The following is a 14,362-nucleotide window of genomic DNA, read 5'->3' on the forward strand; positions in this document are numbered from 1 at the left end:
TATATTCTGAAACTGTTAAATTATTCCTCGTCTTCCTGCTATTTTTTATAGATACATTGCTTTCATCAATTTCTAATTTACAACGGCAGGGTTGACTGGTTTAAACAGCTGTTTTTTTTTTCAAAAAAACCAACAGGTTTAAACCAAAAAAGAAAAAAGAACGAAAAGTGCTTTAAATCGTGTGAACTTCATGGTAACGTCTCCACATATCACACCATCTGCATTACGTTTATCTACTTCTCACCTTTTAATCAAGGGGTCCCGTGTTCAATTCTCGGTCGAACCACAACCCATCTTTCAAGTGTAAACCAAGTAGCGATTCGAGGTGTCCCTTTAAGCGAAAGTCTTCTCCGTGATAACTTTGATATTTCATAAGCATAAGCCTAAACATACGAAACGAAACCAAATTGTATATTTCTACTTGCCTGAATGCCTGTTGTTTTATAAATAAGCCAAGGTTGCTTAAATATATTGATAGAAATTGGCAAAATGTATCAACTGCCTACGTAGCTTCCAACATCAGCTTGGATTCGACTTTGTTTTAATTTTGTTGAATGTTATCTACATAACAAATTTGTCATTTAATATGATACGTTGACCTTAAAATTTTACATAGAAATACATTTAAACTAATAATAGGATTTTCCCAATGGCTAAGGCGGAAGTTTCACGATTTATATGTAATTCTGTAATGTTTTTACTTCTGTAACTACTTATCTTTTTGTCCTTCTGAAATGACTCTTGACAATTATATGAACAACTAGGCCTATGTAAAGATCAGTATAACGTATTTTTATCAGGAGTCCTTCGTGAGTGAGTCGACAATCTCACTTCTGACCAATTAGTCCCGGTTTCGTGTCGAAATGGACAATTTCTCTTGGATGTAAGCCGAGAAGCGGTTTGGATTCCCTTTCAGCATAATAACACCAAGACGAAACAAATTAATTTCTGTCCATATTTAATACAAATACATAAAGTAAATTATTTAAACAAAAAAAACTGTTTTTTTCAATAAAAACCATGGTTTTTGCCAACCCTGTACAACTGCTTGAAAATTAGTATGCGACTTTTCTTTTATTGGAAAAATAAAACGTCAGTGCAAATATTAATTTTTGAGGATGCGCCAATTGCAACTGACTCTGTGACACTGTCGTCTAAAATCAATGTAATTTGTTTAAGGGCATCAATTGTATGCTCTAAATTTCCATTACTATTACTTGAGTGCTTAATGTGTATTTCATTACACGTCTAAGAAATGAAAAACTGGGAGGTCACAGCTTAGAAGCCATCACAAGAAACATCATGAAAAAGACAAGTGCAATAGCTGAGCAATTTAGTTGGCACGGTGCAAAAGGAAAGAGCTTTCCTCGTTAATCACCAACGCAATAATAGGTAAGAAACTCTCCCTACTGTTCTTTAATCTCATTTTCAGAGTGGAAAAGAATATAGAAGTTGTCATTTGAAGAGGGATACACTATGTTTAAAATATTGTTAAAAAAAAGGAAAACATTCTGGTGCCCTTTTTATTTTCTTCGCTTTAAATACTTACTATTGTGCCATGAATACTTCTCAGAATCATCTTCCTGTAAACTTTATTTCCCAAAAGCATATACTGCAACCGCTGTTATAACATTTAAAAATGCTTTGGAAATCCTTATTTTAGCAAAATGTGCAATTTTCCTGTCCTCAAGTGACACGTTACATTTAAGTGTCCGTAGAAGAGAGAGCTGAATATGTATAAAATATAGTTCATCCTTTTACTGAATTGTTCTGTCATGTTGGTAGTTTTCTTGAGCATTTCACGATTAATTCGTACATTATCAAAATTATTCATTTGTATAAGGCAAAGTAATATGCATGGCCTGCTCCGTGGCAAAGAAATCGAGCAAGGTAGCGGTCATCAAAGCCTTAGTAACCATCTCGGCATTCATCTGGTGCGACTGAGGGAAAAAGAATGATTGGGCCCAGATTTGAGATCGGAGCCTTCGGAATGAGACGCTAGTTCTTCATCAACTCAAATGCTGCCACATGTTTTCAAATTATTATTATTTTTAATATTAGGTTTAATATTTATAAGATGCTATATTTTTTAAAAATAAAAGTGCGACCGCTTCAACATGTTACAACGTCCGTAATTAAGCTACAGTCTGAGGTATGTCACTTTCAGCTTTAGCTGTTGTCTTCCTTGCCCTTTACATTTTCTTCAGGATGTTACTTTTGTAACGCATTATTGTCTTCACAAGCTGCTGTAGGTCCTACACAAACATTTTAAATATTTTTGTAAGTTTAAGATGTAATAATTGATCTGTAGGTCCTACACAAACATTTTAAATATTTTTGTAAGTTTAAGATGTAATAATTGATCTCTAATCATTCCCTGCTGTTATTATGTTATTAAACACTGCCTATTATTTTTATTTTCAGAAACTGCAACACGAGAGAAACGTAACTAACGATGAGATCGCGTAGATTATTGGGATTTAGCTTCAACATGCCATGCCGAGACGAACAAGAAAATCAGTTAAGAATTCAGCTGCAGTTCCACAGAACTTGAACTGACAATTCGCAGCGTCGAAATTAGAGTTAGTTGTGGTAATCAAAAGTGAGATTATACAGAAGCAAATAAGTATTAGCGTGTCAGTGACATAATTTTCTAGAACAAGTTTATCAAGTTAAAATGTGAATTTCTGATATTTGAGAAGATTGTTCTTAATGTATAGAAACAAATAATACGAGCAGCATGAAGATTCTGCTGAAGAGAATTTAAATAAATAAAGCCAGAATAGTGTACATTTATATTTTTATTTAACTACTAACCGATATATATGTATATTTATTATAGTGGACAGTGTAAATTATAACTACATAATGTTAGCTTGCTCTCATAATTTTAATTTTTTTCCCCTCAAAATCTTATTTATGCACAGAATGTTTCTGGGTGTTCCACTGCTACTACTGGTATGTGGCCACGCCGTATATGTATGTTGGGGTGTCTTATGTCATATTGCGAGGTTCAGACTGCAAATTAGTCTTCACAATCATCGCGTGCCAGTTTTCAAAGCGGCTATATTGGATTTATTATTTTTAAGATAGGAAAAGGATTGCCAACAATTGTTTCTTGAATTGGATGTCTAAACCTCATTTTTTTTAAATGGATCCAATACAGCCGCTTTCAAAACTGGCAGGCGACGATTGTGAACACATTGATATCCAGTTTGAATCTCGTAAGTCACATAAGACACCCCAACATATATGCACGGCGTGGCCACATACCAGTAGCACCAGTGGAACACCCAGAAACCATTTGAGTAAATAAGATTTTGAGTTAAAAAAATGCTTAAAATTATGAGAACAAGCTAACATTATGTAGTTACAATTTACACTAATTATTATTATTATTATTATTATTATTATTATTATTATTATTATTATTATTATTATTATTATTATTATTATTATTATTATTATTTTATTATTATTATTATTATTATTATTATTATTATTATTATTATTATTATTTTGTCTGAGTCTGTGGGCCGCAATGGTTTCTCGTCATGAAGACAGAATGAGGCAAAGGCGTCTAAGCAGGTAAAATTGGACAGAAGAATATTATGTTTTCTTCCAGCTGCTATGTCACAGTTTGGCCGCCTTGTTTTCAACCCGCTATTTGTTCCCAGCAAGAAGCCATTAGATATACATAGAGTGACGCAAAAGGCCGGAGCCCATAGGCCAACTCGGTTACTATTGCAGATATGAAAACAAGGTAAGATATGTAAGGACATTTTTAAATTCCAGCAACACTTTTGTTTTTGTACTAGTGTACCGCTCAATAAAGAAAATGCGTTACCATACATCATGTTGGGCTACACGAATAAAAGAATGTGTGGTTTAAAATTAGCTACACCGAGAAGAATTGAAAGGAGACACAGTGAAGGATAAACATGCAAATGCAATATCTACGCCAGTGGCGTAGCAACCACGGTGTTGGGGGGCGGCGAGCAGATACAAAGGAAGCGAAATTGGGTCTTGCACTATATTTTTCATTGTGTCTTTCCGTTCCCTTTGGTCCAAATAATTTCAAACCACACTTTCTTTCATTCAGTGTTATCCAACAGTGGCAGCGTTGTACTTCTCGTTACTATTGGGCGATATACTAATATAAATACAAAACTTGCTGCATTTTAAAAATTTCCTTCTATATCTTACCTTGTTTCCGTATCTGCAATAGTAACCGAGTTGGCCTATGGGCTTCGGGTTTTATCATGTACAGAAAATATTCCCTAAATATTTTGTCATGTACAGAAAATATTCCCTAAATATTTTGTCATGCACAGAAACTATTCTCTAAATATTTTCTGAGATGTACAAAAAATATTCACTAAATATATTTTGGCATATGTAGGAAAATATTGTCTGTGTTACTGGTAAATAATTTTAAAATATTCCATGAGAAACATTTTAAAAACCATTCCGTTAACATTGTATAAAACGTTTCAAATACATTTTCAGTAATGTTTGGAAATCGTACAGGAAATATTTTTTGGAAAACTTCTCTAACGGCGTATAAAATATTTCTAAAACGTTTTTGAGTATATTCAGAGAATGTTTACAGTATTATGTGGAAAATGTTTTCAACAACATATGGAATATATTTCCTTAAGGGAAGTAGGATACATTTTCTGAAGGAAAATGATGGCACGTTTTAGAAACGTTTTGAAAATATTTCATTGCTGTGTGGGTTGGACTTATTTACACATTTGCCAATAAACGGACCAATTCGAACGTCCACAGGACGTACACAAGTGGTTGTACATTGGACATCCGTAAGAGGATATCAATAGTACGTCCGTCATGGACCTACGTATGCATTCGTTAATAATTGAACCAATTTGAACTTCCACAGGACGTACACAAGTGGTCGTACATTGGACATCCGTAAGAGGATATCAATAGTACGTCCGTCATGGACCTACTTACGCATTAGTCAATAACGGACCAATTCGAACGTCCACAGGACGTACACAAATGGTTGTACATTGGACATCCGTAAGAGGATATCAATAGTACGTCCGTCATGGACCTACGTACGCATTCGTTAATAATTGAACCAATTTGAACTTCCACGGGACGTACACAAGTGGTCGTACATTGGACATCCGTAAGAGGATATCAATAGTACGTCCGTCATGGACCTACTTACGCATTAGTCAATAACGGACCAATTCGAACGTCTACAGGACGTACACAAGTGGTCGTACATTGGACATCCGTAAGAGGATATCAATAGTACGTCCATCATGGACCTACTTACGCATTCGTCAATAATTGAACCAATTTGAACGTCCACTGGACTACACAAATGGTTGTACACTGTACATCAGTTAGAGAATATTAATACCCAAGCAGCACACCGACGTCGAAAAGACGTGGTTTTTTTGGTGTAAAACACGTTAAAATACACCGAATATGACGTGATTTACACGTCTTTTCCCACGTGGAAATGTCCGGGAATATGACGTGATTTTTATGATGTCTTTTATACGTCATAGAATATGACGTGATTTTTATGACGTCTTTTATACGTCATAGAATATGACGTGATTTCTATGACGTCTTTTACACGTCTGGGGGGTTCTCGAAATGGGGCAGCGAGAAGCAAAGGGGTGTAAGTGACAGTTGCAATAAAGTATGGATGACTCAAAAATGGATTCTGCACAGCTAAATATACAAACTGAATGGTGAAGCCCGTCGCAGTCCAATAGAATGTCTATCCGTGAATGCTCTACGCCGAACTTCATTATGCAGTTTGTATAGTTTGCTGTGCCGAATCCATTTTAGACACATACATACTCTATTGAAAATGTCACTTACAACCCTTTTGCTTCTCGCTGTCTCAAATGTGATGAAGGTCTGACAGGATTGTTCAGTTCCAAATGTCAAAACCATTAGAAATTGATGTGCATCCGCAGTTTTGACATTAGGAATCTCAATCCATGTACGACCTCGTTTATTCGCCACACTTTTCAGGCTATTTCTCACCCCCTATTCAACCGATTTGCACCAAAGTTAAGGTTTAGGCTACTAGGGCTACCTAGTTTTGCCCTGTAAATTTGAAACAGATCGGTTGAATAGTAGTTGAAACAAAAAACCCTTAAACTGTGACGGATAATGGAGATCCTACTATACATGAATTGAGATTTCTAATGTCAACACTGGATACACATTAATTTATGATGATTTGGACATATGGAACTGAATAATAATAGTAATAATAATATCTCTAAAACACACAGCTTACAACACATTTCTAAAAACATGATCAATAAGAAAAAATCATACTTTTTCTTTCTTCTTAACTCCGCTTTTTTCTTTTCTTTTTGACAGTGCTGAACTGGTCTCTAACCGCAACACTTTTCTTGGGTAAAAAAAAGTCGACGAATAAAAACTGGAAAACGATTATTATAAGTAAAAACAATAATGAAAATAAATTTATCCTTGTGACTGCTGCTTGATTTTTCACCATCACTATACATACAATTGTGTTGTAATGTGCATAATAATTTACAAGATTCTATCTCAGATAAGTAAGACCACTGGGTTACTGTAACAAATAACTGATCAGGACAGACCCTAGGAACCCTAAGATCTTGCCACAGCGAAATGCATCACCACCCTCTCTCGAAAGCACACATTGGGGAACGTCAAAATATTGTGGTCTATTTGATTGGTCTGTACCAAGATTTTGGAGATTTCGCTTCTCCGAAGGTTCGTATTATCTACGGATTGGGGATTTGCATATCCAATTGACCACCTCTAGTCTTGTTGATTTCTATTCTTTTTAGTATTTGGATAGTAGCCTATTGAAGAGTATATATTCGCCTCTTAATGTGTGGTATATTTACCTAATATTAAGAAGCGAATATACAATAGCTGTCAATGAATAATTATATACGTAGTGCTACAGGAAAGAAACGGCAGCGCTTGCTCCACGAAAGGATAAATTTAAAGGCATACATTAAAAAGAAAACCGAGACGCGTTGGAAAAATTAAAAAAAAAAAAACTCGAATGTAACTCACCCTCTTCAAAAAAAAAAAAAAAAAAAAAACCTACATGACTTTTAATGACAAAAGACGAAACATGGCAGAAACAAAGAAAAATGAAACAAAGAAATGGAAAAATAAAGAATCATTGTACTTACGGTACTAAGAGGAATCCACTCATTTCGGCACTGGAATTTATTCATGTGCATTTACTGGTACCTTTTTCTTAATGAAATTACCGTACAACACGTGCTTCAGTAAATTTTATAGCTATCCATTATTGCGCTAGTATGCACAAACATACACACAAACACAAACACCCACATCAGACACTCACAAACACACAAGCACAATGGGTTTTATTGACAGTGCAAAATTTAGGACTAAACATTTATAACTCCAATTTAAGACATCTTTACTTTGGAGGTGAAAAGTCAGAAAAGAAAGTACATCTTAAAATTAATTAATCTCTGAGGGATGAAAGCGAAAAAACATAACCATTAATTTGAATTCTATATTTATTAGTTATATGTACAATGTGCACATTTTTTCGTATAAAATATTATTCATACTATTTGTAATGCAGAAAGAAACACTAATTGTCCATATTATTTGTAATACAAACAAGAAATATGTAGACAATGCATATCTGTTGCTTATAATCTAAAACTTACAGAAATCTTTTAATAATATAAAATAAAAAGAATTAAATTTTCCTATTGATTTCGTATGAAGGAAACCACATTTCATAGTTATTAAAAGTACAGAAATGCAGCATCATATCAAAAAACCCTCACGTGCTTAAGTAGGTTAAAAAGGGGGACTGCGATAAGTATCCCACTCCGTCTATTATTTCAGTAGCAGTTTCTTCCATCTTTTAGTTTTCGAAAGAGATGCCTTTACACTGATTTCCAACAAAGCGAGGAGCAGCAGGTCAATATGTTTCGAGAATGCCAAATCCTTTTCATCCTCAAACAACAAGGCAGATGGAAGTGAATATCTTTCTAATAACGTTTTGAAGATTTGTCACAATTGTTCATTTGAAGATCTTATTGATACTTTATTTTTACATACGACTATGTCTTTAAAACTAGTTTGCACAACGGGAATTTCGCCCTTTTCTGCGGTAGTTGAATTTCATCTCCAGCTCTTTGGAAACCAAGCATTGGAGAAAGGTCACTTTTCCTCCCAATGATGACAGATAGGAACACTGAAACAGAAAAATAAAAATAAAAATCATGAAGAATCATAGTGCAATTTTTCAGGTAGAGAGAATAAGGAAAAAAATAATTACAATACCTCATGTGTAACTACAATCAATATGCAATAAAACAATTGGTTACTGTACTCGATTGCATGAAGTCACTTATTCTCAATAATCCACTTTTAACGACCTTCCATACAGCGAAATTAAACTACCATTAATTAAAGTTATTCTGTAATACCTTAACTTTTGATTTTATTGCAGCTGTTAACTCTTTCAGGAGGATCAAAGAAGTTGGAAGGATATAAGACTTTATATATACACGTACATGAGAAATAATTCTGAAACGCTCATAGAAGGCTACATTACGTATGTGCTCATAATATAAAATGCCACTCCAAGACCAACTTTAGGATGTGAGCTAAAAGTGACGATCAAGTATATCGATAAGATATCATAACTGATGCAAAAAAAAAAAAAAATCTTTGAGTTTTATGTCCCACGATTATGTCGTCTAGGCTAAAGGAGACGGTGATGATGAAGAATGAATGAAATGGTGGGTTGAAGAAAGTGGGAGGAAACGGGAGAACCCCGACGAAACCCACGCACACGGTGTTTGTCAACCACAAAGTTCACTTGGCGGGGACTAGGATCATAACTGATGCAGACCAGCATGGTATGAAAGAAAGAACTTTCTAATAATAAAATAATATAGCTACTCATTTATGAAACACAACTAGACAACGATAGAAATTATTATCTTTCACTACTGCTACGTAACCTACAAAAAGAAGTTAAAATTCAGCATTTACATATCGTGACAGAACTACGCTATCGGATGCAGCAATCTGACAAGCTGCATACAGTTGGAACTAAGCAGTAGAGGTATTCTTCTACTGTCATAAGAAATTTCATTCTGATTGGATACGATTTAGTAAGTTGAATTTATGATGCAAGTCGAAACATGTATTAGCATTTCAAAATATGGCAAAAAATAAAGTGAAAATTACAAACAAAATGGTGTATAACTTTTATATTCCGAAAGATCCCAAACTGAGAGCATAACGCTGGCTCCCTCACTTGTTACTGGAGTATTTTAGAAAGTAAGACTTCTAGGACCAGAATTCTATCACAATCAGTAGGGTGAAAATAGTCACATTATTTGTTTCGAACAGTGTTAGAAGTTGTGGTAATAATAATAATAATAATAATAATAATAATAATAATAATAAAATATACTTCTCTTTGGTGAAAATTATATATTTTACCCCTCTGTTGAGAAATATATTTTCGGGAGGAGTACTTTTACCCATTCAAAAAAAAAAAGAAGTGCGAACACAATAACATGTGATATATTCCATATTAGAGCTTTCCTTATATATAAGTACTTAAGTCAAATAAAATAATTGCTGAAGTAATAAAAATCATTAAACAAGGAAATCTTTAAAAATCTAAAATAATAAATAAATAAATAGAGTGTGTCTGAAGAAGACAAGGGTAGTTGCTGAAACAGTTACATTTAAATAAAAGTGAGGCAGTGGTGGCTCGGTGATAAGAGCGTTCACCTCTTGTGTCTGGAGCCCCTGGTTCGATCCCAGCTTACGCCAAGCGGCTCTGTGTTGGACAAAGACGGTGTGCGTGGGTTTTCTTGGAGTTCTCCAATTTTTTCCCACATTCTTCATTCCACAATTTAATTCATTTCTCATCATCACCGTCTCAATTAGCCTTAGTGCCTGATCGTGGAACGTTAAATCGAATACTTCATTTACATAAAAGTATTGCCTTGTTCAGCAATTATTTTATTTTAGTTAAGTACTAATAAAATTACTATTTTATTTTCTTCTTGCTCGGCATTTTCTTACATGTGTATTATAAAATAACATGTCTAAAACTCACCTGTCACACATTCGGTGTGTAGGTCATCCTCCACAGTGATTATTTCTAGAGCAGCTCGACGAGCAGAAAGGGGTGAGAGTCACGGCTTCAAGTTCAGTTAAGAAAGATTCCGTGCTAGGTGGTCTGCTGATCAATTCATCATTTGCAGGAGCATTGGCCACACACTCTGGAAAGTGGGAGTACATGCAAGTCTTATCTTTGCAAATAACATGTATTTACAGCTAGGCCTATTACAACGACTAAATACATTTAACATGAAATGTAGCAGTTTAATTTCATGTAAACAGTAAAGTGAGCTTTTTATCATATTTTGTATTAAAAAAAAAAAAAAACTAAGAGCATATAGAAAGGAAAATGAGTTGGCAAGAAAATATCAGCCATAAATTTCACATGCTTTCTGTTCTGAATATTTTCAGCGTAAAGGACGGTGTGAGGAAGAAATATTTTACAAGAATACCATGCTACAAGAAAAACAATTACATCCCATTCATTCTGAATATACGTTTTCATAATTATCTTTAAAAGTTAAATTTAAATAAATTACAGGTCGTAATGAACAGAAAAGATTACATTTGTTTTGGACATGCATTACCAATACTGGTACAATTTCGTTCGAAATTAAATTTATATATCAACCCAGAGTCCAAAATCGTGTTAATCTCAGTGCGGGAATGGTTACTTCTTAAATGGAAAGATACGTAAAATAAATATTGACAAACTTGTGGACAGATAGATTTTATGGATTATTGTCTGCCCGTTGTTAACAAAGCAGGGATCGGATTTGAGAACTCAAAATATCGCATCTTGAAAACAAAGAAAACTAATGACTTCCTGCGTTTACGAAGGTGGACATTTTCTGAGCAAAGACACCAAGGCAAGTAATTTCTTGCTATGTACGACTTCATTTAAATTCTGCAATGTAAAAAAAAAAAATCTTAAATTTATAATACAAGCTTGATAAAATCAAGAGCTCCAACTCTGGGATGGGTTTTATTAAAAAAAATATATCCTACTCTGGGATGTAAACATAACTGAGTGAGCCAAGGGGTTAGAACTTCCATCGGTCAGAACTCTGGGAGGGGCAGTCGTCACCTCTGGATCTGCCCCTGTTGTGTACACAGCTTCCTTCTGGCGGCAGCAGATATGTAAGCCCCGAAACAATGAGGTATGTTTCTTTTTACTGATGGGGCTGCAATGCCCCAGTGATAGGGCGTTCACCCTGGTTCGATCCCAGCTCGTGCCAAGTGGGCTTTGTGGTGGACAAACCATGTGCCTGGGTTTTCACGACATTCTCCCATTTTCGCCCACTTTCTTCATACCACCATTTTTCACTTTTCATTATCACCATCTTCCTTAGCCTCGGTGCCTTATCCTGGGGCGTGAAACTAAATATTTAATTTCATTTCTTTTTAATGATGAGGATGTGGTGTTCTACTTGAAAGCAGGTTTTTGACACAAAGAGACTTCCCTTGTTATTGCACGCATAAATATTAGGGGGATATTCCCTATGTCAATAGCTCGCTAAAATACATCTGACTGGGACCACCACCAGCCCCCAACCACGGACCATTAATAAGACATTTGGTTTCCTTTGAATCGTTTTACGATTAGCAGTGGAACTTATAATAATGTAGTCATTAGAAGATACTTAACTGAGTTGGAATATATTTTCTTGAAATTTAGTGGCAACATTGATCAGTATCCATCATCACATGCTGGCACAGGAGCCTAGAATGCGATGGAGCTCTCTACTCAATTAATGAACAAAATATTCGAACACTGTCGAACGAATAAAACCCGTTACATTATTATGATTCTCACACCCAATTCTGTGGCACAGCTACGGTAGCCAAGCGTCTTGTGAGGGTACGTAGGTGCGACAGGACGGTGGTCGCAGTTTGAGAGTGCTCTCAACTGGGGTAATATCCTCCCACTGATTATGCACTTATACAATGAGAGCACTACTTTAACAAACGAGTCTATCAACTATACATCGATTTTGTGGATTTTTTCACTAGATTTAAGGCACTAGTGTTACAAAAGGCTAAACAAAACATAACTGAGTGAGCCAAGGGGTTAGAACTTCCATCGGTCAGAGCTTTGAAGTCATACACGATTTATACCAGCTGGCCACTAAAATGCAGGAATGCTATATAACCGAGTCAGTAGGAGCACAGCAAGAGGGCCCGAGCAGCAGCGACGGGACGCGTTCGTAGGGAGCAGGCGCGTCAGCGACGGGAAGTACACGTATAAATGAGGATAGTGGAAGAGCACACTTACATATACGATACTTTCACTGATCACTTATGCTGTGCACTGACAGTAATTGTTTTTTTTTTTACACCCATTCCTTCACGAAAAATGTTTCTCATAATATTTTACCTACATATTTTCTATTTGGTAGAACCGTGTGCTCGAGTGAAGCAGAATTTTGAGTGATGGTGAAAGCATTGTAAGCGTAAGTGTGCTTTTCAACTATCCTTGTTTACGTGTATAGTCTCCGTCGTTGACGTGCCTGCTCCCTACGGACGCACCCCCTCGTTGCCGCTCGGGCCCTCTTGTTGTGCTCGTGTCCGGACTCGAATAGAATGCATTTTTGCTTTTTAGTGGGCACCTAGCAAAAGTTCGTTCGTGTTTTATGCACTGCGCTTAATATGCCATACGTCTACTCTGTATTTATACTAACCCCCGTGAAGTAAATCTGCAACTAGTAATGGAGCTCCTCACTTAGTGCATGAAAGCTCTAACCTAACCTGAAAATGTAATGTGTCAAAATTTGGTAGAACCGTCTGTTCCAGTAACGCCTCCAAAAGCATACACTTACTGTCATCTCGGCGTATGAGGCCCGGGTTCGATTCCCGGTGGGAGCTGATGTTCGGATTCACGTTAATCAGTAGGCCCACGTCTTATATAGTCTTGCTGCTAAACAGGACGTTAAACTCAAAATCAACTCAACTTACTGCCATCTCGTTCTTTGCTTGTATCCAGCCGTCTTTCGCCTTGGCAAATAGTTCCACAATGCGTGCAGCTTTATTATACGGAGCAATTGTATAAGTAGTAGTAGTAGGAACAGGTTAGAAGACCCGCGGAGGTTGGTTGCTCCTGTTCTCGACATGAAATTGGCAAATTAAAGACTTGTCCAATTTTTTTCGTACATTTTACACTCCGTATAGTAAAACTGCACCCCAGAATGACATACTTTCCCATGCATACTCACTCCCATATACGGTTTATTAAGTTTAAACACAAACATTATCATTTTACTACCTTCACTATTGATATTTTATATAGTATTCTACCTAAAAATACTTAATTTGGTAAAGGTGTCTGCTAAAGTTAACCTAATGGAGGTATCCTCGTTCTTTCTACGGTATTTTAATACACTCTAATAAGAAACAATAGGCAACGCTGTATGAGAGAAGCTAATACTCAATCTGCTGAATTTTACACAGAATATACCTAGATAGGAATAGGATAGGAATTATACTTACTTGTCTTAAAGCTGACTTCTTCACTTAAACACAGAAAACCATCATAACACCACAAAGTTCCATGGCAATTCTGAAATGGCTCACGATTCCCAGCATGCACTGCTCGAACTGCAGTTACAATACAGGGAACGTCCGCGCTTGTAGCACTTAAAAAAGACGTCTATTTTTGGTGATGTTCGACACGTGATTCTTTGTACCATTCTGGCACGTGATAAACACGTACAATTTAGGTCATTTTTCACACGTCATTTTTGTTACCATTTTGGTACGTGATAAAGACGTTCCAAATTTTCAAAAGACGTCATTTTGAATTCGAACCCCAAAAAAAGACGTGTTAATGACGTGACTGTGCTACCTGGGTAGTGCCTCCGTCATGGACATATTTACATATTTGTCAATGATCGGACCAATTCGGATTTTCACTGGACGTACACAAATCGTCGTACACTGTACATCAGTAAGAGATATCATGGTCATAGTATCCAAAACTAAGTTACTTCAAATAAGCACTGCCCCGTCCATCTCAGGTGCGCAATTACTATTGTAGAGTTCTCCAAAATATGTATGTTTATGGTACTATAGCAACGCTGAATCATAATAGTGTGATATTACCTTTCGCTTGACATGTATATTTGAAATATATAATAATCTAAGATAGTGCCATTTGAAAATATGATTTTATCTTGGGGTGGCAACACTGCTAGTCTTGTAGGATTGCGGTGTATGTCAA

General features: G+C 35.8%; 1 long non-coding RNA gene across 1 annotated transcript; it reads right to left on the reverse strand.

Annotated features, from left to right (window-relative positions):
* Positions 1-7,390: 7,390 nt before the first annotated feature.
* Positions 7,391-13,731, reverse strand: LOC145688973 (uncharacterized). The gene is made up of 3 exons (XR_014132044.1): positions 13,633-13,731; positions 10,142-10,307; positions 7,391-8,251 (listed from the first exon to the last, which is right to left on the reverse strand). It is a non-coding gene; the product is annotated as an uncharacterized LOC145688973 (long non-coding RNA).
* Between the last annotated feature and the right edge of the window lie 631 nt (positions 13,732-14,362).

The sequence above is a fragment of the Thermobia domestica genome, chromosome 7 (assembly GCF_964235325.1).
Source record: "Thermobia domestica chromosome 7, izTheDome1.hap1.1, whole genome shotgun sequence".
Classification (NCBI taxonomy): Eukaryota; Metazoa; Arthropoda; class Insecta; order Zygentoma; family Lepismatidae; genus Thermobia; species Thermobia domestica.